Source organism: Thermobia domestica, chromosome 8, assembly GCF_964235325.1.
Source record: "Thermobia domestica chromosome 8, izTheDome1.hap1.1, whole genome shotgun sequence".
In the NCBI taxonomy this organism is placed as follows: domain Eukaryota; kingdom Metazoa; phylum Arthropoda; class Insecta; order Zygentoma; family Lepismatidae; genus Thermobia; species Thermobia domestica.
Window position 1 is genome coordinate 228,843,015 of NC_137461.1, and position 26,220 is coordinate 228,869,234.

At 36.4% G+C, this 26,220-nt stretch overlaps 1 protein-coding gene across 5 annotated transcripts in view; it reads left to right on the top strand.

Annotated features, from left to right (window-relative positions):
* The window catches only part of LOC145693464 (uncharacterized), a 622,508-nt gene that overhangs the window by 185,316 nt on the left and 410,972 nt on the right, over positions 1–26,220 (top strand). The window contains exon 1 of one of the 5 annotated variants that reach the window (XM_081769496.1): positions 6,418–6,440. The exons of the other annotated variants lie outside the window; for them this stretch is intronic. The gene's annotated coding sequence lies outside the window, so the exon portion shown is untranslated. Of the gene's footprint in view, positions 1–6,417; positions 6,441–26,220 lie in introns of those variants that run through there. 5 annotated transcript variants of the gene reach the window in all.

Genomic DNA, 26,220 nt, shown 5'->3' on the forward strand with positions numbered 1-26,220 from the left:
GTTACATGAAAATTAGATGTTCGACTTGAACTGAAGCTGTTGGGGTCATGTTACGATCTAGCGTAATGCTAATGGGGAGAGAGGCTTCGTGTTTCGCGATCAATTTTCCGTTAAGAAATTCATGTGGTAGCGTTCCTTGGGTATCTGCAGTTGTGGTTGGATGTGATATAAAGAAAAGTTACGAGATAAATTGACGAGAATTCTAACTATTTTATAATTTAGTTGATTAAGTATTTTGTAAACTAAAACTCTTAGAGAATATTAATTTTCCTTATACTTCCCACGTAGGAATATTTTCACAATTGGATAGAATTCTTCCAAGAATTGTTATCGTGTAACTGTTTATTTTAATCAATGTAGTAATTTGGTTTTACCTATTTTTGGAATTTCAATACAGTTGTAGTGACCTTATATGGCCTTCTACATTGTATCAATATTTATGAGCATATCTCCAATTTCATATTTTATAGTAGGCTTTTACTTCAATGTTATAATTGCTAGTAGCATGTTCGTAAAGAGTATGTATGTTACCAGTGGGAAGAGACAAACAACAGTCTGCTATTTAACAATTATTTTGCCTGTCAGCAGGTCCTGGGACTTTCTCTGTTTGTGTGGGTCCGGCCCTGGAAATGTTTTTTCCAAGTTTCTTTAACTTCGGCTTTCTCTTTTGACTCCCAATATTTTATTTTTCAAATCATCGATCAGTTGTGTTCATTTTCCTATTCCTCGCCTTTCTTTCATCTTTTCTTCTATGGGGATGTGAAGACAACAATTTCTTCGTAAGATATGTTCGCTCGAATTGATTTTCCTACCAAGGATACTGGCTGATAGCATCCTCTTCTCTCCTCACATTTTAAAACATCTTCGTTTGTTACTCCCTCCGTCCATTTTATCTTTTTCATCTTCTTCCAACACCACATTTCAAAGCTCTTTAAATATTTCTTCTCTAACTTACGTAATGTCAAAATAACCGAAGCATATAATCTAACACTCCATGTATAGCACTTGACCAGTTCCTTCTTTACGTTAGTGTAATATTAAGTCTGTTAGTTAAGAGTGGTCTTTTCTTGTTGAATACCTCTTTGGCTACTGCAATTCTTGACCTTACCTCTTTGGTACCGTAACAGTCTCTCTTCAAAATACTTCCTATACATTCGAAACGATCGATCTCTTCAAGTTCTCTTTGTTCACTCTGAAATGTAAGGGTGTGTCCCCACGGAATATTCTCACTTGATTTCCATTCTTTATTGTATCCCAGTAGCAATTGTTTTATCCATCATCTCTTGCAGTTCTTCTTTGGTTCTAGCAATAATAACCGTGTCATTCACATATCTGACTTAATGATCTGCTATGCGATCGTGAAATCTCCAACTCCAATTAATCTTCCTTCATTAAGCATTCACTGTAAATGTTAAATAACTAGGGTTACATACTACATCCTTGTCTGACTTCTCTTCCAATATCCACACCATTGATTTCTTCTTGATTCAAGTGCAACTTCATTTATTGTCCTGTGTACATGTTGCAAATGATCGTCGGTCTCTCCAGTTGAACCCATTTCTTTAGTTATTTTCAGAAGTTTTATCCAATTGACCCGGTCGAAAGCATTTTGCCAGTCGATGAAGCACAAACACAACTTATCCCTTACGTCAAGAACTCGTTTTGATACAATTCTCACCAACTCAATAGCACCTCTGGTGTCATTTCCTTTCCGGAACCCAAAGTGATCTTTTTCCAACATATTTTCTGTCTTACTTTCCAGGCAAGTATTCAGTATACACGTATAATCTTTTCACTATAAGAAATAAAGCTAATGGTCCTGTGATTACTGCATTTCTTTGGGTGTTTTTCTTAGATATTGCAACTATTGCAACATCAATAAAGTGCTTTCGCAATTCTCCACCTAGGTAGATTTGGTTAATAAGTCAATACTTTCATTGCATTGTCTCCTAATCCCTTGAACATATCTGTTGGTGCGTCGTCGTCTCCAGTGGTCTTCCTTCTCTCATGTCTTTGATGGTTGTACTACTTCAGTTTTCAGTGTACTGGGTCCCTTTCAGGCAGTTCTAGTCATTTAGATCGTTTATGAATTCCTCCCAGATTCTAAAGATTCTTTGATAATCAATGACTGCATAACCTTGTTAATCTTTTTCAGACGTGTTAAATAGCACTTTTGTTAGCTTTCCCTTCTAATTATTGTACTTTCTGATAGATCAGATCATATTTGCTGCGCAGGTTGAAGTTCCATTATGTTTTCACATATCTGTTTCATGTACTTTTCTTTTACTTTGTCTGTTTCTCTTCTCAATTCATTATTCAGCCTTCTCTGTTCTTTGATGTCCGTGTTTTCGTGCTTTCTGCGTTCCTCTATCTTCTTAAGCATCGCTTCAGTTACCCATGGTTTGCTCACGACGCCCACGCTGTTGTGGAGTGTATCTAGGAATCTGTTTCACTTTTCCCCAGTTATTTTCTGCAGTGCCTACCATATTGCCCATTGCACATAATTTTTCTTCAGCCTCTTTCATATCTCTGTCTATACATCTTTGTCCCTCTAAGTTCCGTTTTCGATTTCTTCTCCCATTTTTCTTGATTCATTTTAACAAATTTGCACTTCCGCCACTAGGAGATTGTAGTCCGAATCAATGTTGTTCCTAGTAATGTCTTCACGTGTCGTATACTATTCCTAAAACTTTACTTGAGAAGAATGTAATCGATTTGGTAGCGTTTCTTATCTCCAGAACTTTTCCACGTGTACAGCTTGTTTTTTTCTTTTCTTAAACCACGTATTCGTCACACTATATCATATTGCCTACAGAAGTTGATGAGCATCTAGGCCCGTTCTTTCTTGTATCTAGTGCAAATGGTTTTACTACCTTACTCGCAGCTCCATCTCCCACTACTCTGTTGAAGTGTACTATTACTTTGGCGTTGACCGTACCTCTCCTCTGCTGATGCAATATGTCACTAATCTCGTCCCATATTACTTATGCTTCATTGTCATCATGTTCAGTTGTTGGCATACACACTTGTATTATCACAACATTCAGTGGTTTTGCAGTTAGCTTTACAAACATCAAATGGTCACTGCAGCATTTAGGTTTGGTTACACTTTTTGCTGTTTCTTTCCTTATTGTTGTTGAGACACCATTCTCGGTCATAGTGACACCCGAATATAATATTGTATAATTTCCTGATACTATCTCACCTTTTTCTTATTATCGCACATCACTCAAACGCACTACTTTCACTTTACATTTATCCATTTCCACTTTTAAAGTTTCAAGTTTACCCACACGTCGGAAAGTTCGTATGTTTCAGGTTCCTATGCTAAAATGATAGTTATTACTATTTTCCCCTTTGATGATTCTTCCCGGATTGGTCTCCGCGCGGAGATCCGAACAGGAGGATTATTTTACTTGCGGAAATTTTTACCTCAGGAAGAATCGTCACTGTCTTTGATTCTCTTCCATCGTCCTTTCTGGGAAAAATAATGTGGTAGTAATTCCATTTCCTTCCCATTGCTAGGGGTCGCGGTGGCTCAGTGGTAGAGCGTTCACCTCTGGTGCTTGGGGTCCCGAGTTCGATCCCAGCCCCCGCCAAGTGCATTTTGTGGTGGACAAACACCGTGCTCGTGGGTTTTCTCGGGGTTCTTCCGTTTCCTCTCACTTTCTTCATTCCACCATTTCACTCATCTCTCATCATCACCGTCTCCTTTAGCCTAACCGGCATAACCGTGGGACGTAAAACTCAAATATTTCATTTTTTCCATTGCTACATATTTCATTTTTTTCCATTGCTAAGTTAATTAGTACTTTTTTTTTTTTGCCAAACAAACGAGATGATGTGATGTAATTATGCTAAATGTAAATTGTAGGTCTCGTGTTTTTCTTTACTATAGACTTCAAAACCTACTTTACTGTTAAATTTCAAATAAACGAAAAGAAAAAAGAAAAGAAAGGAAGGAAAACGAACCTTTCTTCGTATTGAAAGTAGTTTTACATATTATTACGGTGACACATAAGGTAAGATTTAATGTAATTTGAAACGTTGTCACTAGCATAGAAACATCACAATTGCGTGTTTACTAAAATCATCGAAGGAGCGGCTCTTCGACCAGTTTTTAATTACACCTAAATTTTAACCAGGTTAATACCTTATTTAATGTTAGTATTGCTAAGTTATTTATACAGTGAAACAGCGCTATCCATAATACGGACTGATCATGTTCCGGCAGAACTAGACATATATACCATCACGGAACAGATTTCTGACTTTAACGAATACTTCCAGATGCTACCGCAGACAGCCTTAGCCTTTTTATAACGGACAGGAATTATTCACAGTTCATACTTATTTATCACAGAAATTACTGCTTGCAGTTTGAGAATACATTTGCGATAGAATACAGTAAGCAGAAAATCCCTGTTGCACAAATATCGTGGTCATAAGTCAAGGATCTAGGGAATTGCCATGCGGAACGGTTGAAAGTTAAATTTGATATTACATTACCTGTTGATAGGAATTTCTTACGGAAATCCTAGTAAACCTTTCAATGAGTGTAATCATTCGCAGAGAGCATGGCTCCTTCATGACTATATGATAAGTACGTGTCTTTGGTGCGGGAGATCTAGGTTCGATTCCGGTGGAAGCTGATGTGTTTCCGATTCCACTTTAATCTGTTGGTTCACGTCTTCTCGCTGACAAAAAGGACACTCAACTCCTAATCAACCAATGAAATCATGAAGATCGACTCGTGTGACCAAGAATTCTATTCGGAACTTCTTCCATTCTGAGATAAATCTACTCATCTTTTGCTTGGGACTTTCATTTTCTGTAACTTCTAAGATAAAGGAACAAACGTCGTTAGTTTTACAGTAAATTTTTAACGTGGGATATTTACGCACTCACCCTGTTTTGAAACTTCTCCCAATAATTCGAGCTTCCATGTCAGAAGGGCCTGGACAAGCCCGAGTCAAAATGGCCCTGCGACAGAAGGGCCTCGGTCTAAACGACCCCACACCAAAAAAAAGCCTGAAATCAAAGTATAAAAATTCTTATTAGTATGAAAAATATTCAGTGGAGAGCACCTGCGTTATTTGTGTTTGAAAACATATATGTGAAGTCTGTGTACAAAGTTAGTCAAAAGTATTAGGACAGGTCAATAATAACGAGACGCATATACAAAGGAAAAGCAAGTGTTGCAAGTGTGTAGTGGTGCAGAAATTGCATTGAATGTGGGGGTGTAGACATCATGGTATTGGCCTTGAATTCCGCCATATTGAATATCACACAATGTGTGTGTATCATATCAATTTATTCTAAAATCTACCCGCAAACGAGAATCTGAACATTTTTTACCTATCGCCATTCGTTCACGATATACAGTGTGTTTCAAAACGACACCTACAACGTTTGGGATGTGATTCCTGACACCAAGATAAGACAAAACGTATAGACCAACCTGGGTGTACAAGTGCTTCCTTTCGGAGTTATAGACTGCCGAAAACATGAAAAAATGAAATTTGAAGGTCCATAGCTCCGAAACTATGGAACATACCGTAGTCGGGTCAAGACTTCACGTAGGAACTAATATGTGCCTATCCAAATATCCATGTTTCAGAATTCTGCGGTACTACAACACTTTTTATAGAGGTAGTTGGCGAGTACTTCAAATGATATGCCCATAGCCAAACTCCCTCTATAAAAATTGTTGCGTGAGTACCTTAGGATTCTCAAACATGGATATTTGGATAGGTCACATATTAGTTCCTATACTGAAGTTCACGTGAAGTCTTGACCCAACTACGACAGGTCACATAGTTTTGGAACTATGGACCTTTCAAGTTCATTTTTTCATGTTTACGGTGGCCTGTAACTTCGAAAGGAAGCATTTATGCACGCGGGTTGGTCTATACTTTTTTGTCTTATCTTGGTGTCAGGAATCACCTCTCAAACGTTGTCGGTGTTGTTTTGAAACACCCTGTACAGTATTCTACGTTTGACATTTATGTTTAGAAGAAAGAGAATTGAAACAGGTCAGTAATAACGAGAGTGATGTACGAAGGAAAAGTAAATGTTGCAAGTGTGTAAGGTGCAAAAACTGCATTGAATGGGGGTATGGGCAAAATGGAAGCCATCTTGGAATCCGCCATATTGGATATTACACAATAATTTTAAGTACAAAGGTGTATGTTTGACACATCAGTCTAGGGCAGAATCTTCGCACAAACTAAAATTTGAGCTATTTTGTGATTTACCGCTATTCCTTTACGAGTGGTTGACTTTTACCACTTCCGGTTTGAATATCGCAAAAAGCGAACTCTATACGTAACTTTTTTGACTCAATAAATCCTGACCAAATTTGATGATGATCCATCAAGTATTTTTTGTCTTCCAGACGGACTGACACGTGGACAGGGTAAATATATGAAGGAGTTTTGGTAAGTTAAATTTCTTTAAAATGATCTCGACACAAAATATCTTTTCCATGAAACTAAAGTTTAGGAAACGTCGATACTAAGATTCCAGTTTTCTGTAGTATATTTTATTTGAACTTGCCACATTGTAGTTCTATTGTAGATCACAACAAACTGTTGCATAGTGTAAATTCTGACTCCTGTTTACTCTGATATAGGAAAGAAAACATATAGTATGAGAATTTAAGAAGCAACTGTGGCAACTCTGATACAACGGACCAATAGTTACGTGTGATCTTGCTGGCGTGGAATATCCGAGTTCGATTCCCGGGGGAGCTCATGTAGTTTAGATGCCACGTTAAACTGTAGGTTTACGTCTCATGTAGCCTTGCTGCTGAAAGGAACTTTAAAGAAACTGATAATCAATCCACCAATCAATCAACGTATGATCTTGCAACGTTTATAGAAATTTACTGAAACTGGGTATCTTTCAGGTACCGGAACAGTCCAAGTGTGAATCGTACCTAAGAGTGCATAGTATTGTTAATAACGAGATCCGAGCAAACATGTCCCCCTTTTGAACGACCTTAAAAAGTTTGTTACTGAAATCTCAATGCTTTTGTGTGGCTGTTATTTGCGAATTTTTCAATTTTGAACCCTCCATTCGGTAGAACATCAAAAACTGTCTCAAAGAAGTGATAGCATTTTTCGCGTCACTCTTACTATTTCCGAGACATTGGCCCAGAAAGTTTCGATTTCGGGCGATTTAAGGAGCCATATCTTAGGAATCGTAAGTCATAGAGAGATCATATTGGTGTTGATCAATACTTAAGAGAATGGTGAACATTTTGCTAACAAATAGTAACTGGTGGGCACTGGCTAACTGGCAACCTTTCCCCAGATATTGGCCAAAAATGTTTGGATTTCGGGAGATTTAAGGAGCATATCTTGGGAACCGTAAGTCATAGAGAGATGATATTTTGTGAATTTTTCAATTTTAAGCCCTCTATTTTGAGTATGTGTCCTCGTAAATCAACAAATCGTAGGGCTAACGTTTTAACGTTAAACAGAATTGTTAAACAAAACATGCGAAAAAGATTCAATAGTCAAGGAAATTATAAATGGATAGATATATATATAGTACTATAATAAGATACATAGAACAATTGGTATGTAAAGCCTGTAGAAGTTAACAAGAAAAGTTAATTGTTTTTAAATTAGTTCTAGCAATGCTATCGGAGCATTCTCAACTGGTTTATTATACTGTAGGACAGTGATACCCAAACAGTGTGTCGCGAAATTTTAGACTTTAAAAATCATGAAGCATTTAATAGACTAATTAGTTAAATTTTGTGACGTAGTACCTCCACCTCCAATGGCAGCAACAATCCTTAGTAGTAGATAAGAGTCACTATTTTACAGATACTTGCAGTCTTACACTAGTAATTTATATTGTTATTAATAATAAACCTAAAAATTGTGTTGTGACGTCGTAGGTAATGAAATGAAATGAAATCTTTGAGTTTTACGTCCCACGGTTATGCCGGTTAGGCTAAAGGAGACGGTGATGATGAGAAATGAATGAAATGGTGGAATGAAGAAAGTGGGATGAAACGGGAGAACCCTGAGAAAACCCACGCACACGGTGTTTGTCCACCACAAAGTTCACTTGGCGGAGGCTGGGATCGAACCCGGGACCCGTAGCACCAGAGGTGAATGGAAGTCGTAGGTGTTTAGTAATTCGTGTCATAAGTAAAAAGAAGAGTTGAAAAAAAAACTGCTGTAGCATATTCGTGCATATCTATTTGCCATGAATTTGCGTATTTCTCGTAGGAGTCGTGGCGTTTACGGCTCTTCCTGTACTGGTGCGATTCGTGCAGTATTGATCAATCGATTTTGCATCTTGATTTCACGGTTTTGAGGTACTACTAATGTAAACAAGAATAATTCTCGTCCGAAAGAAATATTACTATCACGAGAAGGGATTTTCCAGAAACGTTTTGTGGTTTTCTCGAAATATTTTCGGTTTTTGTGTAAATTCTTTTCCTGGAAATCTTAGTGCAAGTGTTAAATTCTTTCCCTGGAAATCTTACTGCAAAATACCAAGGATAAATGTTGCGTTTCTGTTTGAGTCATATGCGAGGTGATATTGATAGGTTTCTGCCGTAGGTTTCAATACCAGATGTCTCCAACAATTATATGCTATTTTGAAACTAATTAATTTACTAATTGTACACAGCAAAAAATGAGGTGTTGAAACAACACAAAATGACCACTTTGGCGTGTTACTTGTATGTCAATTCAACACCAAGCACATCGCCTTCAGAGCATATCAGAAATACCTCCTTACTGGCTGTGAGTATTTGCATTGTTTTTTATTGTTTGGTGTGAGCAAAGCTTTGCGAAATATCTTTCGCTTTCGTGGCAAGAAACTAATAACAGTTTGTTTTCTGTAATTGGTCACAATAATATTGTTATAAACCTCTGAATCATCTGACAACAGTTACACAGACAGCTGTGCTTCCATCTATTTTCTTCATCTGTCATTCTTGTGTTGTAGCACTTATCAACAGAAGATGGCAGGACTGTTGCCTATGTAACTGTTATCAGACGATTCACAGGTTTACAAAAATATTATTGTAACAGATTACTAGAGACCGGATGTTAGGCAAAATGCCTATTTTTTAATATTAAAGATATCATCAAAAATAACGTTTTAATGTTTATATGGGGGGTTATAGTTTCGATTTAAGGCAATTTTATTTTGCCTATTTTGCATATTTTGATCTTTACTGCCTAAATAATTGCTTTAGTGCCTAATATTGCCTATTCTATGCATTTTCTTCAAAATAAGCCTTCATTGGGAAAATATATAATTTATGTAACATAATACACACATTTTTACGTATATTATGTGTTTGTAAACACAAGCATGTGGTACGTTGCAATATATAGCTATACAAGATGAACTTCAAAGATGTGCATATACTTCGGGAGGTGATTCATGACATGAAAAGAAGACAAAAGTCCTCTTGAATGTCACGAATCATCTCCTGAAGTATGTGCGCACCTTTATGTCCCTTTCCAATTGTCTGGATTCGATTTCTGATTCCAAATTCGCACCCCTGTCACTTGAACACGACGCAGAACTCGACAACATGGAACAGCACTTTTTGTCTTCTTTTCATGTCACGAATCACCTCCCGAAGTATGTGCACATCTTTCAGGTTCACCCAGTATGTGGAATGCATAACATGCCCAGGCACGTAACCAGGATTTCGTGAAGGGGGGGGGTCCGTGACATGAAATACTGTGGTCATCACAAAAGGGACTCGGTCACTCTAAACTATTTTACTGGAACATATATTGGTTCGTTTAGCCAGGATTTCGTAACAGGGGAGGGAGGGATGAAATTCTGAAGGTCCAGGAGCTCGATCAATCTAAACTACTTTACTATCAACATATATTGCTTTGTTAGGACAATAAAATGAGGATGTTGGCAAGTATTCTAATAACAAACTATGAAGAAATTTCGAGCAAAATAATAATTAAAAAAAAAGTATAGAAAAAGATTTTGCAATATTTAGTCCTTCTCCTGTTTATTCAAATTTAACAATTTTCCTTTCGTTATGACCTCAATTATTATAAAAAGTACATACTGAATACTGTCTTGTAAACTAAGTTTTTTGTGTTTGTCTGTCTGTCTGCGTGCGGCCTGGGGACCAGACGAGTAGATCGAGAGTTACCAAATTTTGGTCATGGGTGCCTTGGCCCAGGCCCCAGATCAAGAAGAAGCGTTTTTTTCAAATTTCGAAACAGTGAGGTCTCAGAGGGACGTTTACCGGAACCGGCTTGGGAACAAGACAAATTGACCGAGAGTTACCAAATTTTAGTCACCAATACCTTGGTCCAGGCTCCAGACCAGAGTTAAACGTTTTTGTCGAAATTCAAACCATGGGGTCTCAGGGGGGCGTTTACCGGGACATGTAAAAGTAGTAGAAAATGACTGATATTTATTTATTTATTTAATAATCACCAGATACAGCTCAGAGGCCATTTTACATTGAATATCCAATAACATTAACAATGGAAAGGATTTGGGAAGGTATCGACCAGGGCCTGTTTAGTAGGTGCCATCCCGGCATTTGCCTGGTAGGACTGAGGGAAACCCTGGAAAACCTCAGTCAGGATGGTAGGCAGCAGTATTCGAAGCCACGACCTCCCGAATGCGAAGCCAACGCTCTACCACTTGAGCTATTAGTGTCGAATTCATATTTTCGCGGTCGCTGAAATCAATGGTGAAACTCCAGTCGCATTAACTTCCAAATTCACGCTTTTCGGCTCCGGGCCGGGGTTCACCGGAGGGGGGGGGGGTGATATACAAGACATATAAAAGTAATTCAAAATTACCGATATTAGTGTCAAATCCATAGTTTTCACGGTCGCTGAAATCAATGGTGACACTTCCATTAGCGATGACTTCCAAATACAGCCCCTGTGCGAAGCATTTGTATATTCAACTAGTTTTACAATATATGCGTTTCTTTCTCTGTTGAATCAAATGCTAACAGAACTTTCTTTCAACATTTTTTTTTTTTTTTTTTTTTTTTTATTATTCCGTCAACTACTGTCGGTTCCAAATGACAGGTTAAAGGAGCAACAGAAAATTGTCCTTGAAATAACATGTTTGATACTGCAAGGATGCGATTACGAAAAGTTATGATTAAAAATGTCCACGCTGTTACACAACGGCACTTATGCTTTCGAAAGCTTGAAATCTCCTTGACTAGTAGCAGGAATTCTGAGAATTCCATAACTTTTCTTGAAATTTCAAATTCCCTGGCTCTTCTAGAATACCTCGCTTACCTCGCTCTTCTAGAATACCTCGCTTACCTCGCCACCATATTGCAAGTAATACAAATCTCCTCATAAGAAAGAGTAAGCCAAAGCTTCCTGTAGTTTTCTTTTTAATTTTTAACGCTGATCCTTCTTTTTGTCATTTCATTTTGTTTTATCCTTCCTTATTTTTTTCATTTCTGGTCTCGAAGGGGGGGTCCGGACCCCCCGGACCCCCCCCTTGGCTACGTGCCTGACATGCCTTGTTCTTGTATATACAGTAAAAGAAGATATTCTTTAACAAACAAGTATATTTCTATATTCTTTCAACACTATCTATGACTTGAATCTATTTTTTAATGGTATTGAGTATTTATCTTTATTATTTCGAGTTATATTTTAGTGCCTATTTTACTGCCTATTTTTTAAATTTTAAGTGCCTAGTTGCCTGCCTATTTTCCAGGTTTTTAGTGCCTAAACATCCGGTCTCTACAGATTACTGAAAACATAGAACATTATTTGTTACTTGGCATAAGTGCTAAATATATTTCGCAAAGCCTTGCTCATATTAAACGATAAATACCAATGCAAATTCTCTTAGGTAGTAAGGTGTTATTTCTGATATGCTCGCAAGGCGATGTGTTTGGTGCTGAATTAACACACAAATAACACGCTAAAATGGTAGTCATTTTGTGTTGTTTCAGCACCTTATTTTTACAGTGTACATTGTGATAATGGAACCCTATTTTCGTGTGCGAGTCGGACCTACATCGCTAATAAGTCTTGCAGTATTCTGGTATACAACATACCTGTATCTACTACGGTACAATGAAAGCAGGTTAACAAAAAAAAAAAAAAAAAAGTATCTACTCGTGTTAGACTATCTGCAATCGCTTCATGCCAATTCCACGTCAATATCACGTCTTGTCTTTAGAGGCAGAAAACGCAGTCACTGCTGTTCCACCTCCTGCTGGTTGGTGAAGCATCGTAGTTACAGGAAGTACGCCATAAACCGAGACGGTAGAAATCCGAAGGGACCATGTCAGAACTACATGCGGGGTGTGTCACCAGTTCGGTGCCATCAAGTCCCGATTTGTGTTTGTTGCGAGTTTCAAGCCGAATGTGGTTTTGCGTTATCCTGTTGCAGTAGGGCGCACTGGTAACTAAGAATTTGAGTGAAAATTTTCCTGTCTTGTGACCTTGTTTATCAATGAAGTTATGAAGAACAGTAGAAACTGTTTGTATTAAACTTGCATGCTTAAGGTGCTTCTAACTAAGGAAATTTAACAACCTTTAATTGTATCCCCTTTTCTAATTGTATGCTTTTAACTTTTCGATTATTTTAATTTATTTTGTAGATCTTGTAAGAACGACTGCAAAATTAGCTGTAGCTAACTTTAATCAAAGTCAGGCCATGTTCGGGTCGCCGTCATACCAACGCAATAACATAACATCGATGCGGAATGGATCCTGAGTGTTCCAGGTTCCCTTATACAATAGTGTACTATTCCCTATGTCATTTTGCGTGCCCTTACGTTCAAGTTCGAAGACCTTGCTGAACTGGCAATGTTGCTGTTTCTTATAACATTGGGCGTATCACCAGCGTGGAGCCCTAACGATTGATGCAATTAAAAAATCCACCATTTTAAGTTAAAAACTACGTACTTCCAACAACTTTTATCTTTTTCGATTTTTTCGTATTTACACTCATAACAAAGATAGTCTATGGCCCCGAACTTTTGATACACCCGGTATGAAGTACATAGATAAATAATTTATTGCAGAAAAAATAAAGAAAAATAAAACTTTCAGTTTAACGTCGCACTTACCCTTTAGGCGAAGGGAGACGGACGATTAAGGCAAGTGAATGATGATGGAATAATTGGTGGAATGAGAATGTGGAAAGAAACGGGAGTACCCCGAGAAAACTCACGGATACTATGTTTTCCATCAGAAGCTTACTTAACCGGGGATCGAACGAGCGATTCCACACACCAGAAGTAAGCGCTCTGCCAGTGAGCCAAAAAAAATACCTGTTATTGGCAGTGAATGTAATTTTATCGCAAGAAAAGTTCTTACTTTTCAGATTTTCTCGAAAACTACACATGAGAATTTATCCTTAAGCATGTCATTTTGTTGATCTTGATGTGATCTATCGACTAATGTACAGGATGTTTCTTCGAAACAACACCGATAACGCTTGGGAGGTAATTCTTGACATCAAGATAGGACAAAAAATATAGACCAACCTGGGTGCAGAAATGCATCACTTCAGCGAAAATATGAAAAAAATGTCCATAGCTCCAAAACTATAGGACCTACCGTAGTCGGAACAAGACTTCACTTAGGAAGTAACATGTGCACTAGGTCTACCCAAAAATCCATGTTTCCGAATGCTGCGGTACTCACGCAACAATTTTTATAGAGGGAGTTTGGCTACGAGCATATAATTTGAAGTACTCACCAACTACCTCTATAAAAATTGTTGCGGAAGTACCACAGGATTCTGAAACATGGATATTTGAATAGGGCACATACTAATTCCTAAATGAAGTCTTGTTCCGACTACGGTAGGCCCTATAGTTTTGGAGCTATGGACCTTTAAAGTTCATTTTTTTTTTCATTTTTTCGGCAGCCTATAACTCTGAAATGATACATTTCGGCACCCAGGTTGGTCTGTACTTTTTGTCCTATCTTGATGTCAAGAATCACCTCCCAAGTGTTTTCGGTGTTGTTTTGAAACACCCTGTATAATAGTCGATAGATCATATGAAGATCAACAAAATGACATGCTTGAGGGTAAATTCTCAAGTGTAGTTTTCGAGAAAATCTAAAAAGTAAGAAGTTTTCTTGCGATATAATTACATTAACTGCCGATAACAGTAGGTCCTATAACTCCAAAGAGTATAATGTTGGAGCTGGGGATCTTTCATGTTTTCGGCAGCCTATAACCCCGAAATGACGGAATTCTGCACCCAGGTTGGCCTATACCTTTTCTTATCTTGTTGTCAGGAATCATCTCTCAAACGTTGTCGGTGTTGTTTTGAAACATCCTGTATATGTCTTGTAGTGGGACAATATTTTAGTGAAATCCGAACCGCTGTAATGAGTTTCTATGCTTTCTCACCCGGAATCGAACTTGGGACTACGAGCATCAAAGGCGTACCCGCTAGCTATTAAACCACTAGGAAGACAAAAAACGCTAGTGTGACTTAAGATACCAAAATAACAATATATAAATAAATACCATATTTTCCCAGTGGTTCTAAATCGAAATTAGGCGTCTTTAAGCGATGAATATTAATACAAATTAATATTCAAAAGCATATAAACACTCATTTGTATTTTAGAGTTCATGACATTCTTTTAGGTAAGGTTACATAAGCTAGAAACAGTATATCCTTTATCCGCATGATATCTTCCTTGAAATTTTATATTCGAGAAGATACTCCCTAGGGTGCTAATTAAAAGCATATATATATATATATATATATATATATATATATATATATATATATATATATATATATATATATATATATATTTTTTTTTTTTTTTTCTGAGATGCTTCCTGTTACAGTTATTAAAAAAGGTATGCCTATCTATGCGGAAAGTTCAAGTAAATGTCGAAACATATTAAATTTTCAGCTGATTGCAATTCACACACGAAAACTATATTTGCACAGAAGTACTGTGGGTGCTCAAATTTCAGGTTCAGGTAAATTAATTAAAGAATAAAGTAAATTAAAAAGTAAAAGTCTGTACGTATTCATTCTTGAGATAATATACGTATCTAAGGAAGCATTCATTGATTATCACTAGAGCAACCCACATTATGCTTTATTTTTTGTTTAATTATGCTTTATTGTTAACTTGAATTATTGTTTTACATTAATTGTGTATAATGTATAATATTTACTATATATTAAATATTCTAAATATTTTGATCTATTTATTATTTTATGCAACCAGTTTCATATTTAATGAAAACTGTACTTAATGCACATGCACTGTAAAGAGATATGCTTTACTCGAGTCAGTTTTTTTTTTTTTTCACTTTTCTGCACCTTAGAGGTGCATATATACAGAGAGGGGAAAGTTTAAGATGCCCCAAAACAGTGTAGAAAATGGTCAAGTTCAAGAGGTACATATAATATAGTGTGGATTTCTTGTGTAGTATTCATTGTTGGCGGAAAATTTTCTTGTTCTTTTCCTTTTTTTCTTTTTCTCCACATCAAAGGATTAGACTGAAAAGTTTACAGAAATAAAAATAAGCTTTTCATTGTTGCATTATGTTCTCAATGACTTAGCAATGTAACTATTGGTTTTAAAAAATATATTAATACAATATGTTACACTTGCAGTTAAACAGAATTTTCCAAGAATTGTGCTATATATTTTAAATTATGCTTTCTGCTTTATTTTCTAAAATTATGCTTTATTATGCTTTTAAATTTAGTTTCTTCTGGACCCTTAGGCAACCACAACCATGTTCAAGGTACCAACCATATGTGTAAATTGCTGTTATGCTTTTTATGCTTTTGGGTTGCTCTAATTATCACCATTTATAGCCAAGCTTTTGTACAATCTGAAGTTTTAGTAGAGTTGGTATTCAAATTGATTAACTAAGGTATTCGGTGGATAAGAATTTTCTTCAGATTTTGTTTTAGTTTTTATTGAAAACTTCTACCGATCTGGAGCATTGTGTAGTCGTTTATCTTACTTTTATTTGTCTAGTTAATGTCTTATGATTACGCCATGTAGGTTAAAGGACAAGGATGAAAGGATGATTAACGAAAGTATTTATGGAATGATAATGAGAGGAAACGGGAGCCGAGAGGAAATCCATAGATACAATGTAGTCCACCACAAACTCTCTTGGCCTTGGATTAGACCAAGGAGATTTAGCAGTAGAGGTGAGCGTTCTATCACTGAACCACTGTACCCTCCTTTTTCTATTTTGAAATTCGATCAATTAATGGTATATCGAAATGGTCACTTCGATGCTACCATTTGTGAAATGTGGACTTCCTATTTATATAGTAAAGAACACTTAAAATGGAAAAAATGAAATGAAATCTGTAAGTTTTACGTCCTACAGTTATGCCGGTTAGGCTAAAGGAGACGGTGATGATGAGAGATGAGTGAAATGGTGGAATTATGAAAGTGGGAGGAAAGGGAGAATCCCGAGAAAACCCACGAGCACGGTGTTTGTCCACCAACACTTAAAATGGAATCTACCTGTCTTTACTGATATCCTTTGCTAAAAATAGTAATAAAGTGGATATAATTAGGCAGTAGCCAACGTGTGTGTGTGATTGAGTGGTGTAGGACATTAGTCTGGCTATTGCACCATCTGTCGCAGGTTCGGATTTCGCTCAGTATATGAGTGCTATACATTTATTTACATTTACCTTCCAACATTCATCATAATAATTCATTCCTTATCCTTTCCTTTAGCTTAGAGAACCCAACGTAGCAAGCACGCAAAGATAAATATTTTCTTTGTTGTTAATATATGTATTTAAGGTTGAGTAGATCATTCTAAATATGCAGAGTGAAGTCAGCGTTTACGATCCGCTCTGAAGAACTTAAGCTCAATGCAACCCGCAATTCTCAGATGTTTTGTAGGTTGCATATTAGCATTTCTCACAGACTGATATGTTATTACTTTATAATAAGGATAGTCCACCAAGTCTACCACAGTGATTCCAATGGGCTAAACTCAACAATACATTTTTATTCATTATAATAATTGCCAATCTGCTTTTTAACAGATACTACACTTTAACCTACAAACATATACGTACAGAGGGTGTATATTCAAGTATCTTCTTGGTTGATTTATGTGCAATAATAGGAACCTATATCCCAATTTGTTTCTGAACAGATCTATTCAACATTCGGTAACAGAGTATTCATAAATCCCAGCATATAACCAGTGTAAAATAGACAAAAACACAATACACAACCAGTATTAAATAATAACCACTGGTCCGATTAATTACACGTCGTCGTACAACAAATATAAATACTGGACCGTAACGCATATATGTAGGCTAAATATTAATTTTTTTAGGAATGTATATACGACAGACAACAACAAAGGCATGAATGTAAAAGTTAATGAGTTAGCGTTGAAAAAAAAAATGAAATTTACAGTGATATACCTGGCATAGTATTTGCCATATTTTCACTATAAACGTACAGCGTATTCCCTATACTAAAATATACCTAATAAACAAGGACATCCATATGGTTGATTCTAAGGGAGGGGGGAGCAACTGGCAGGAGTTCTACTTACAGGACTGTCATTTTAAATATTACATTAGCAGAAGTTACTTTAGAGTCTTATACTCAAATACACGTAAGTAAGAGTTACACATGGATTTATCAGAAACAGATGTTGCTAAGGACACTATGACAGAAACATGCAATTGAAAGAATCACCAAGCCTTTCCATTTTCCACATTGTTAAAAATGATTTTCGCTTTCCTTTGAACAGAAGTCGAAGATTTCTCTCTTTCTTTGTTTCCTGTCCACACTTATTAACCATTTTTTTGTTTTTCAGGGATCCATTTACTCTATCTTTTTGTGGACACTTAGTATGCATAAGCTACGTAATCGTTTTTCACACATAATTGAGCAAAGCAATGCAAACCCTTCTAAGCGTGCTGAAGGACCTGTCACTGTGTATGTTGTAGAAGGAATAGACAACAAATTCATTATGGCTGTACGAACAACATGAAACAAGGGAAATATTTATTTTGCTGGTGTTGTTTTTATTTCCCTATATGAAAGCAGTTTAAAATGCCAATAGTGAACAATTACTCCCTTTGCTAGTCGCGTGAAGTTGGCCCAACCACATCGTAGAAATACAAAAAAATTTATGTCAAGATTTAGTGCTTAATTAGTGCTAATTAGTGCTCAAGACCGCAGAATTAGTGCTCAATTGGTTTTCGAGATATATTGATTATTAAGATGGTTGGGCCAACTTCACGCTTTCTAAAAGTTGTTTCAAAATTCAAATTAAACGGTATAGGTAATTAGTGCTTAATTAGTGCTCGTCATCCCACATGGTCCCAGAATTAGTGCTCAATAAATAAGGGTATACGGGGCATATGTATTTTTGGGGTAAATGTGAGTTGGCCCAACCACTTCGAAAGAAATAAAAAATTTTCATGTCACGAATTAGTGCTTAATTAGTGCTTTCAATCCCGCATGGTCCCAGAATTAGTGCTCAATTTATTCTCGAGATATATTGATTATTAAGATGGTTGGGCCAACTTCATGCTTTCTAAAAGTTGTTTCAAAATTCAAATTAAACGGTATAGGTAATTAGTGCTTAATTAGTGCTCGTCATCCCACATGGTCCCAGAATTAGTGCTCAATAAATAAGGGTATACGGGGCATATGTATTTTTGGGGTAAATGTGAGTTGGCCCAACCACTTCGAAAGAAATCAAAAATTTTCATGTCACGAATTAGTGCTTAATTAGTGCTTTCAATCCCGCATGGTCCCAGAATTAGTGCTCAATTTATTCTCGAGATATATTGATTATTAAGATGGTTGGGCCAACTTCACGCTTTCTAAAAGTTGTTTCAAAATTCAAATTAAACGGTATAGGTAATTAGTGCTTAATTAGTGCTCGTCATCCCACATGGTCCCAGAATTAGTGCTCAATAAATAAGGGTATACGGGGCATATGTATTTTTGGGGTAAATGTGAGTTGGCCCAACCACTTCGAAAGAAATCAAAAATTTTCTTGTCACGAATTAGTGCTTAATTATTGCTTTCAATCCCGCATGGTCCCAGAATTAGTGCTCAATTTATTCTCGAGATATATTGATTATTAAGATGGTTGGGCCAACTTCACGCTTTCTAAAAGTTGTTTCAAAATTCAATTTAAACGATATAGGTAATTAGTGCTTAATTAGTGCTCGTCATCCCACATGGTCCCAGAATTAGTGCTCAATAAATAAAGGTATACGGGGCATATGTATTTTTGGGGTAAATGTGAGTTGGCCCAACCACTTCGAAAGAAATCAAAAATTTTCATGTCACGAATTAGTGCTTAATTAGTGCTTTCAATCCCGCATGGTCCCAGAATTAGTGCTCAATTTATTCTCGAGATATATTGATTATTAAGATGGTTGGGCCAACTTCACGCTTTCTAAAAGTTGTTTCAAAATTCAAATTAAACGGTATAGGTAATTAGTGCTTAATTAGTGCTCGTCATCCCACATGGTCCCAGAATTAGTGCTCAATAAATAAGGGTATACGGGGCATATGTATTTTTGGGGTAAATGTGAGTTGGCCCAACCACTTCGAAAGAAATCAAAAATTTTCATGTCACGAATTAGTGCTTAATTAGTGCTTTCAATCCCGCATGGTCCCAGAATTAGTGCTCAATTTATTCTCGAGATATATTGATTATTAAGATGGTTGGGCCAACTTCACGCTTTCTAAAAGTTGTTTCAAAATTCAATTTAAACGGTATGGGTAATTAGTGCTTAATTAGTGCTCGTCATCCCACATGGTCCCAGAATTAGTGCTCAATAAATAAGGGTATACGGGGCATATGTATTTTTGGGGTAAATGTGAGTTGGCCCAACCACTTCGAAAGAAATCAAAAATTTTCATGTCACGAATTAGTGCTTAATTAGTGCTTTCAATCCCGCATGGTCCCAGAATTAGTGCTCAATTTATTCTCGAGATATATTGATTATTAAGATGGTTGGGCCAACTTCACGCTTTCTAAAAGTTGTTTCAAAATTCAAATTAAACGGTATAGGTAATTAGTGCTTAATTAGTGCTCGTCATCCCACATGGTCCCAGAATTAGTGCTCAATAAATAAGGGTATACGGGGCATATGTATTTTTGGGGTAAATGTGAGTTGGCCCAACCACTTCGAAAGAAATCAAAAATTTTCATGTCACGAATTAGTGCTTAATTAGTGCTTTCAATCCCGCATGGTCCCAGAATTAGTGCTCAATTTATTCTCGAGATATATTGATTATTAAGATGGTTGGGCCAACTTCACGCTTTCTAAAAGTTGTTTCAAAATTCAAATTAAACGGTATAGGTAATTAGTGCTTAATTAGTGCTCGTCATCCCACATGGTCCCAGAATTAGTGCTCAATAAATAAGGGTATACGGGGCATATGTATTTTTGGGGTAAATGTGAGTTGGCCCAACCACTTCGAAAGAAATCAAAAATTTTCTTGTCACGAATTAGTGCTTAATTATTGCTTTCAATCCCGCATGGTCCCAGAATTAGTGCTCAATTTATTCTCGAGATATATTGATTATTAAGATGGTTGGGCCAACTTCACGCTTTCTAAAAGTTGTTTCAAAATTCAATTTAAACGATATAGGTAATTAGTGCTTAATTAGTGCTCGTCATCCCACATGGTCCCAGAATTAGTGCTCAATAAATAAAGGTATACGGGGCATATGTATTTTTGGGGTAAATGTGAGTTGGCCCAACCACTTCGAAAGAAATCAAAAATTTTCATGTCACGAATTAGTGCTTAATTAGTGCTTTCAATCCCGCATGGTCCCAGAATTAGTGCTCAATTTATTCTCGAGATATATTGATTATTAAGATGGTTGGGCCAACTTCACGCTTTCTAAAAGTTGTTTCAAAATTCAAATTAAACGGTATAGGTAATTAGTGCTTAATTAGTGCTCGTCATCCCACATGGTCCCAGAATTAGTGCTCAATAAATAAGGGTATACGGGGCATATGTATTTTTGGGGTAAATGTGAGTTGGCCCAACCACTTCGAAAGAAATCAAAAATTTTCATGTCACGAATTAGTGCTTAATTAGTGCTTTCAATCCCGCATGGTCCCAGAATTAGTGCTCAATTTATTCTCGAGATATATTGATTATTAAGATGGTTGGGCCAACTTCACGCTTTCTAAAAGTTGTTTCAAAATTCAATTTAAACGGTATGGGTAATTAGTGCTTAATTAGTGCTCGTCATCCCACATGGTCCCAGAATTAGTGCTCAATAAATAAGGGTATACGGGGCATATGTATTTTTGGGGTAAATGTGAGTTGGCCCAACCACTTCGAAAGAAATCAAAAATTTTCATGTCACGAATTAGTGCTTAATTAGTGCTTTCAATCCCGCATGGTCCCAGAATTAGTGCTCAATTTATTCTCGAGATATATTGATTATTAAGATGGTTGGGCCAACTTCACGCTTTCTAAAAGTTGTTTCAAAATTCAAATTAAACGGTATAGGTAATTAGTGCTTAATTAGTGCTCGTCATCCCACATGGTCCCAGAATTAGTGCTCAATAAATAAGGGTATACGGGGCATATGTATTTTTGGGGTAAATGTGAGTTGGCCCAACCACTTCGAAAGAAATCAAAAATTTTCATGTCACGAATTAGTGCTTAATTAGTGCTTTCAATCCCGCATGGTCCCAGAATTAGTGCTCAATTTATTCTCGAGATATATTGATTATTAAGATGGTTGGGCCAACTTCACGCTTTCTAAAAGTTGTTTCAAAATTCAAATTAAACGGTATAGGTAATTAGTGCTTAATTAGTGCTCGTCATCCCACATGGTCCCAGAATTAGTGCTCAATAAATAAGGGTATACGGGGCATATGTATTTTTAAGGTAAATGTGAGTTGGCCCAACCACTTCGAAAGAAATCAAAAATTTTCTTGTCACGAATTAGTGCTTAATTATTGCTTTCAATCCCGCATGGTCCCAGAATTAGTGCTCAATTTATTCTCGAGATATATTGATTATTAAGATGGTTGGGCCAGCTTCACGCTTTCTAAAAGTTGTTTCAAAATTCAATTTAAACGATATAGGTAATTAGTGCTTAATTAGTGCTCGTCATCCCACATGGTCCCAGAATTAGTGCTCAATAAATAAAGGTATACGGGGCATATGTATTTTTGGGGTAAATGTGAGTTGGCCCAACCACTTCGAAAGAAATCAAAAATTTTCATGTCACGAATTAGTGCTTAATTAGTGCTTTCAATCCCGCATGGTCCCAGAATTAGTGCTCAATTTATTCTCGAGATATATTGATTATTAAGATGGTTGGGCCAACTTCACGCTTTCTAAAAGTTGTTTCAAAATTCAAATTAAACGGTATAGGTAATTAGTGCTTAATTAGTGCTCGTCATCCCACATGGTCCCAGAATTAGTGCTCAATAAATAAGGGTATACGGGGCATATGTATTTTTGGGGTAAATGTGAGTTGGCCCAACCACTTCGAAAGAAATCAAAAATTTTCATGTCACGAATTAGTGCTTAATTAGTGCTTTCAATCCCGCATGGTCCCAGAATTAGTGCTCAATTTATTCTCGAGATATATTGATTATTAAGATGGTTGGGCCAACTTCACGCTTTCTAAAAGTTGTTTCAAAATTCAATTTAAACGGTATGGGTAATTAGTGCTTAATTAGTGCTCGTCATCCCACATGGTCCCAGAATTAGTGCTCAATAAATAAGGGTATACGGGGCATATGTATTTTTGGGGTAAATGTGAGTTGGCCCAACCACTTCGAAAGAAATCAAAAATTTTCATGTCACGAATTAGTGCTTAATTAGTGCTTTCAATCCCGCATGGTCCCAGAATTAGTGCTCAATTTATTCTCGAGATATATTGATTATTAAGATGGTTGGGCCAACTTCACGCTTTCTAAAAGTTGTTTCAAAATTCAAATTAAACGGTATAGGTAATTAGTGCTTAATTAGTGCTCGTCGTCCCACATGGTCCCAGAATTAGTGCTCAATAAATAAGGGTATACGGGGCATATGTATTTTTGGGGTAAATGTGAGTTGGCCCAACCACTTCGAAAGAAATCAAAAATTTTCATGTCACGAATTAGTGCTTAATTAGTGCTTTCAATCCCGCATGGTCCCAGAATTAGTGCTCAATTTATTCTCGAGATATATTGATTATTAAGATGGTTGGGCCAACTTCACGCTTTCTAAAAGTTGTTTCAAAATTCAATTTAAACGATATAGGTAATTAGTGCTTAATTGCATACGGAGCATATGTATTTTTGGGGAAAATATGAATTGGCCCAAAATACTTCGAAAGAAATAAAAAATTTTCTTGCCACGAATTAGTGATTAATTAGTGCTCTTCATGCCACATGGTCTCAGAATTAGTGCTCAATTTATTCTGGAGATATATTGATTATTAAGATGATTGGTCCAAATTCACTCTTTCTAAAGATTGTTTCAAAATTCAATTTAAACGATATAGGTAATTAGTGCTTAATTGCATACGGAGCATATGTATTTTTGGGGAAAATATGAATTGGCCCAAAATACTTCGAAAGAAATAAAAAATTTTCATGTCACGAATTAGTGATTAATTAGTGCTCTTCATGCCACATGGTCTCAGAATTAGTGCTCAATTTATTCTGGAGATATATTGATTATTAAGATGATTGGTCCAACTTCACTCTTTCTAAAGATTGTTTCAAAATTCACAGAATAGGTAGTTGGCTTAATTAGTGCTCTTCATCACACATGGTCGAGAATTAGTGCTCAATAAATAAAGGCATACGGACGATATTTAGAATTGGGTTATAATTGAAGTTTCTTAATTAAGCTATACTTATTCCTATAGAAAATATTCCTAAACATATAGAAAATATTTTTGTAACCTAAAGATTTTTTCATACATTTCATTTGTAGTATCTCTTTTCTTATAAAAAAAACATGTACCCATAGATGATGTACTGCGACCTTTCTCCGTCCTCGCAGTGCAGTTGACCCTTTCCCTCGCGGGGAAATTTATTCATTGCCCTCACTCTGTTTGGGGTACGGAAACTTGTCTTCGTCCTTGCGTATTCTCCTCCTCGCAGTGGCCCTCACGCTCGTTCACCCTCCCCCTCGCGAAGGGAGTTGTCTGGGGCCCTTCCTCGCCCATGTCCTTGTGTTGGGAATTTGTCCTCTCCCTCGTGCAATCTCGCCCTCCCTCTCGAAGCTTGTCCTCGCCCTCGTGTACCCCCGCACTCGCGTCATTGTGGGCAAAGAAATTTGAGGGTGAGGATGGTCTCAAGGGGGTAACCCTTGCGAAAATGAACACCTCTGCATGAAGTTACATATTTTTTATATAAAAATTTGGGTACCAACACTTAAAAATAACTTATTGTCTTTAGGATTTTATAATAACACCGACTCAATGCTAAATATAGTGCCTCGTGTATTTGACCCGAAAACTTTGAACCCCTCCCAACAAAATTTTTGGGTGTGGGCCTGGATTTAGGGCTATGCGTTTGACGTCTGTAAGAAAACGTGTCACTTCTAATAGAAGTGCCTACAATAAGAATCGGATAGTTCGACTTAATACGTGAGGATAGTTAATAACAATGAGCAACAGCCTTTGGCGCGGGATGCTCGGGTTCGATTCCCGGCGGGAACTTATGTGGTTCGGATTCAACGTTAAGCTATATGTCCACGTCTCATATAGTCTTGCTGCTGAAAGTGACGCTAAACTCAAATCAAACTAGAAACAATTATCAACATCGGTACCTTTGCTATCTTAGTCAGCGTTTTTCAGCTCAAGAATGTACTATTGAATCAAAAGCAGTTTAACGATATTTTATCTTCATTTAATTTTTTCTCCCCCTACCCTGCAAAAACAATTACGTCTGCCAACAGTTCACTTACAATTGCATTAGAAATAGTATTTTATTCTGATTACAGTTGCATTCTGTTATGCATTTGCAGCATAAGAATCATCACCATTTGACATCTAAACGCTAATTATTTTTTAAGTATGAGGTATTTGGAAAGGAAAAGGACTCCATGACTTACATTAAGTAAAACAATATTGTTACTACATGCTTCCATTGCTCCAACAATTGGATTTGGTTTTGCTATGTTTCTTTATTTGAAACGCTTAAAACGCTAACAGTATTGAAAAATGAATGCAACATTATCAGAATTTTGCTTAATTTTCAGCTTACAGAAAAAAGGATGAAAGGAAAATTACTATAATATGATGTCTGACAGTGGAAGAAAATGAAAAGAGAAATAGACACTAGAGACTAGTAGAAAAAAATAGATTTTTATAACATAATAGGATATATGAACGATCATAACTTATACAGTAAGTGAAATATTAGCAGTGCAATAGCACTAGAAAAAAACTCCCTAATATTGGTTATATTTTATGTTACCAGACATACTTCAGAATGCAAATGTTCCAATTCTTATAATACAGTACAATAAATTTTCATAAAACGAAGTACCGGTAGGTCTTCATTATTCTACATAAAAGCTTACCCAAATTCATGTTATAATTCAGTATCTAATAACGAAAATTAATTATAAAAGTAATAAAAATGATTATTTTTTTATAATACAGTGTTCTCTTCTTTCTTGCCTCGACCATAGATTGGTGGGCAACATGGAAATTTTAAAACTTTTCTCTCCCTTACGAGAGCTTTTTTAATACTTTGATAAGGTCGTAACTGTATCTAGATTCCTTGCTCTTCCTCGTTTTCCTTTTTCCTTTCGCACTATCCACAGGATGATCCCAGCGGATTGCCGAATAAGATGGCCAAGCATATTGTTTCTTCTTTTTCCTATTATCTTCATGATCTGTCGTCCTTCATTAAGTTCCTTTAGTACGTCTTCACACACACAATAATACAGTACCACAAATAAAACAGTCTTAATCATACTTGCATTTTGTTTGTTTACAGATGATTAGACAAAAATTTACATAAAACATTTTACTCCAGAACTAACCCTCCGTTATAAAGGTAGGTTCGCGCAACGCCACTGAACGATGGGGTGTATTGCACCCCATCACCTCAAATAGCTTTGGCTATATTTTTAGCACATTTCTAATGAGTTGGGATATAATATTGCTATTATATGATTTTACTATTATATTATTGACTGTTTTTGCTTTTTTGCTTTCCTACCCGTGGAGTCATCTAGTAGTTACAACTATATAAGTCAT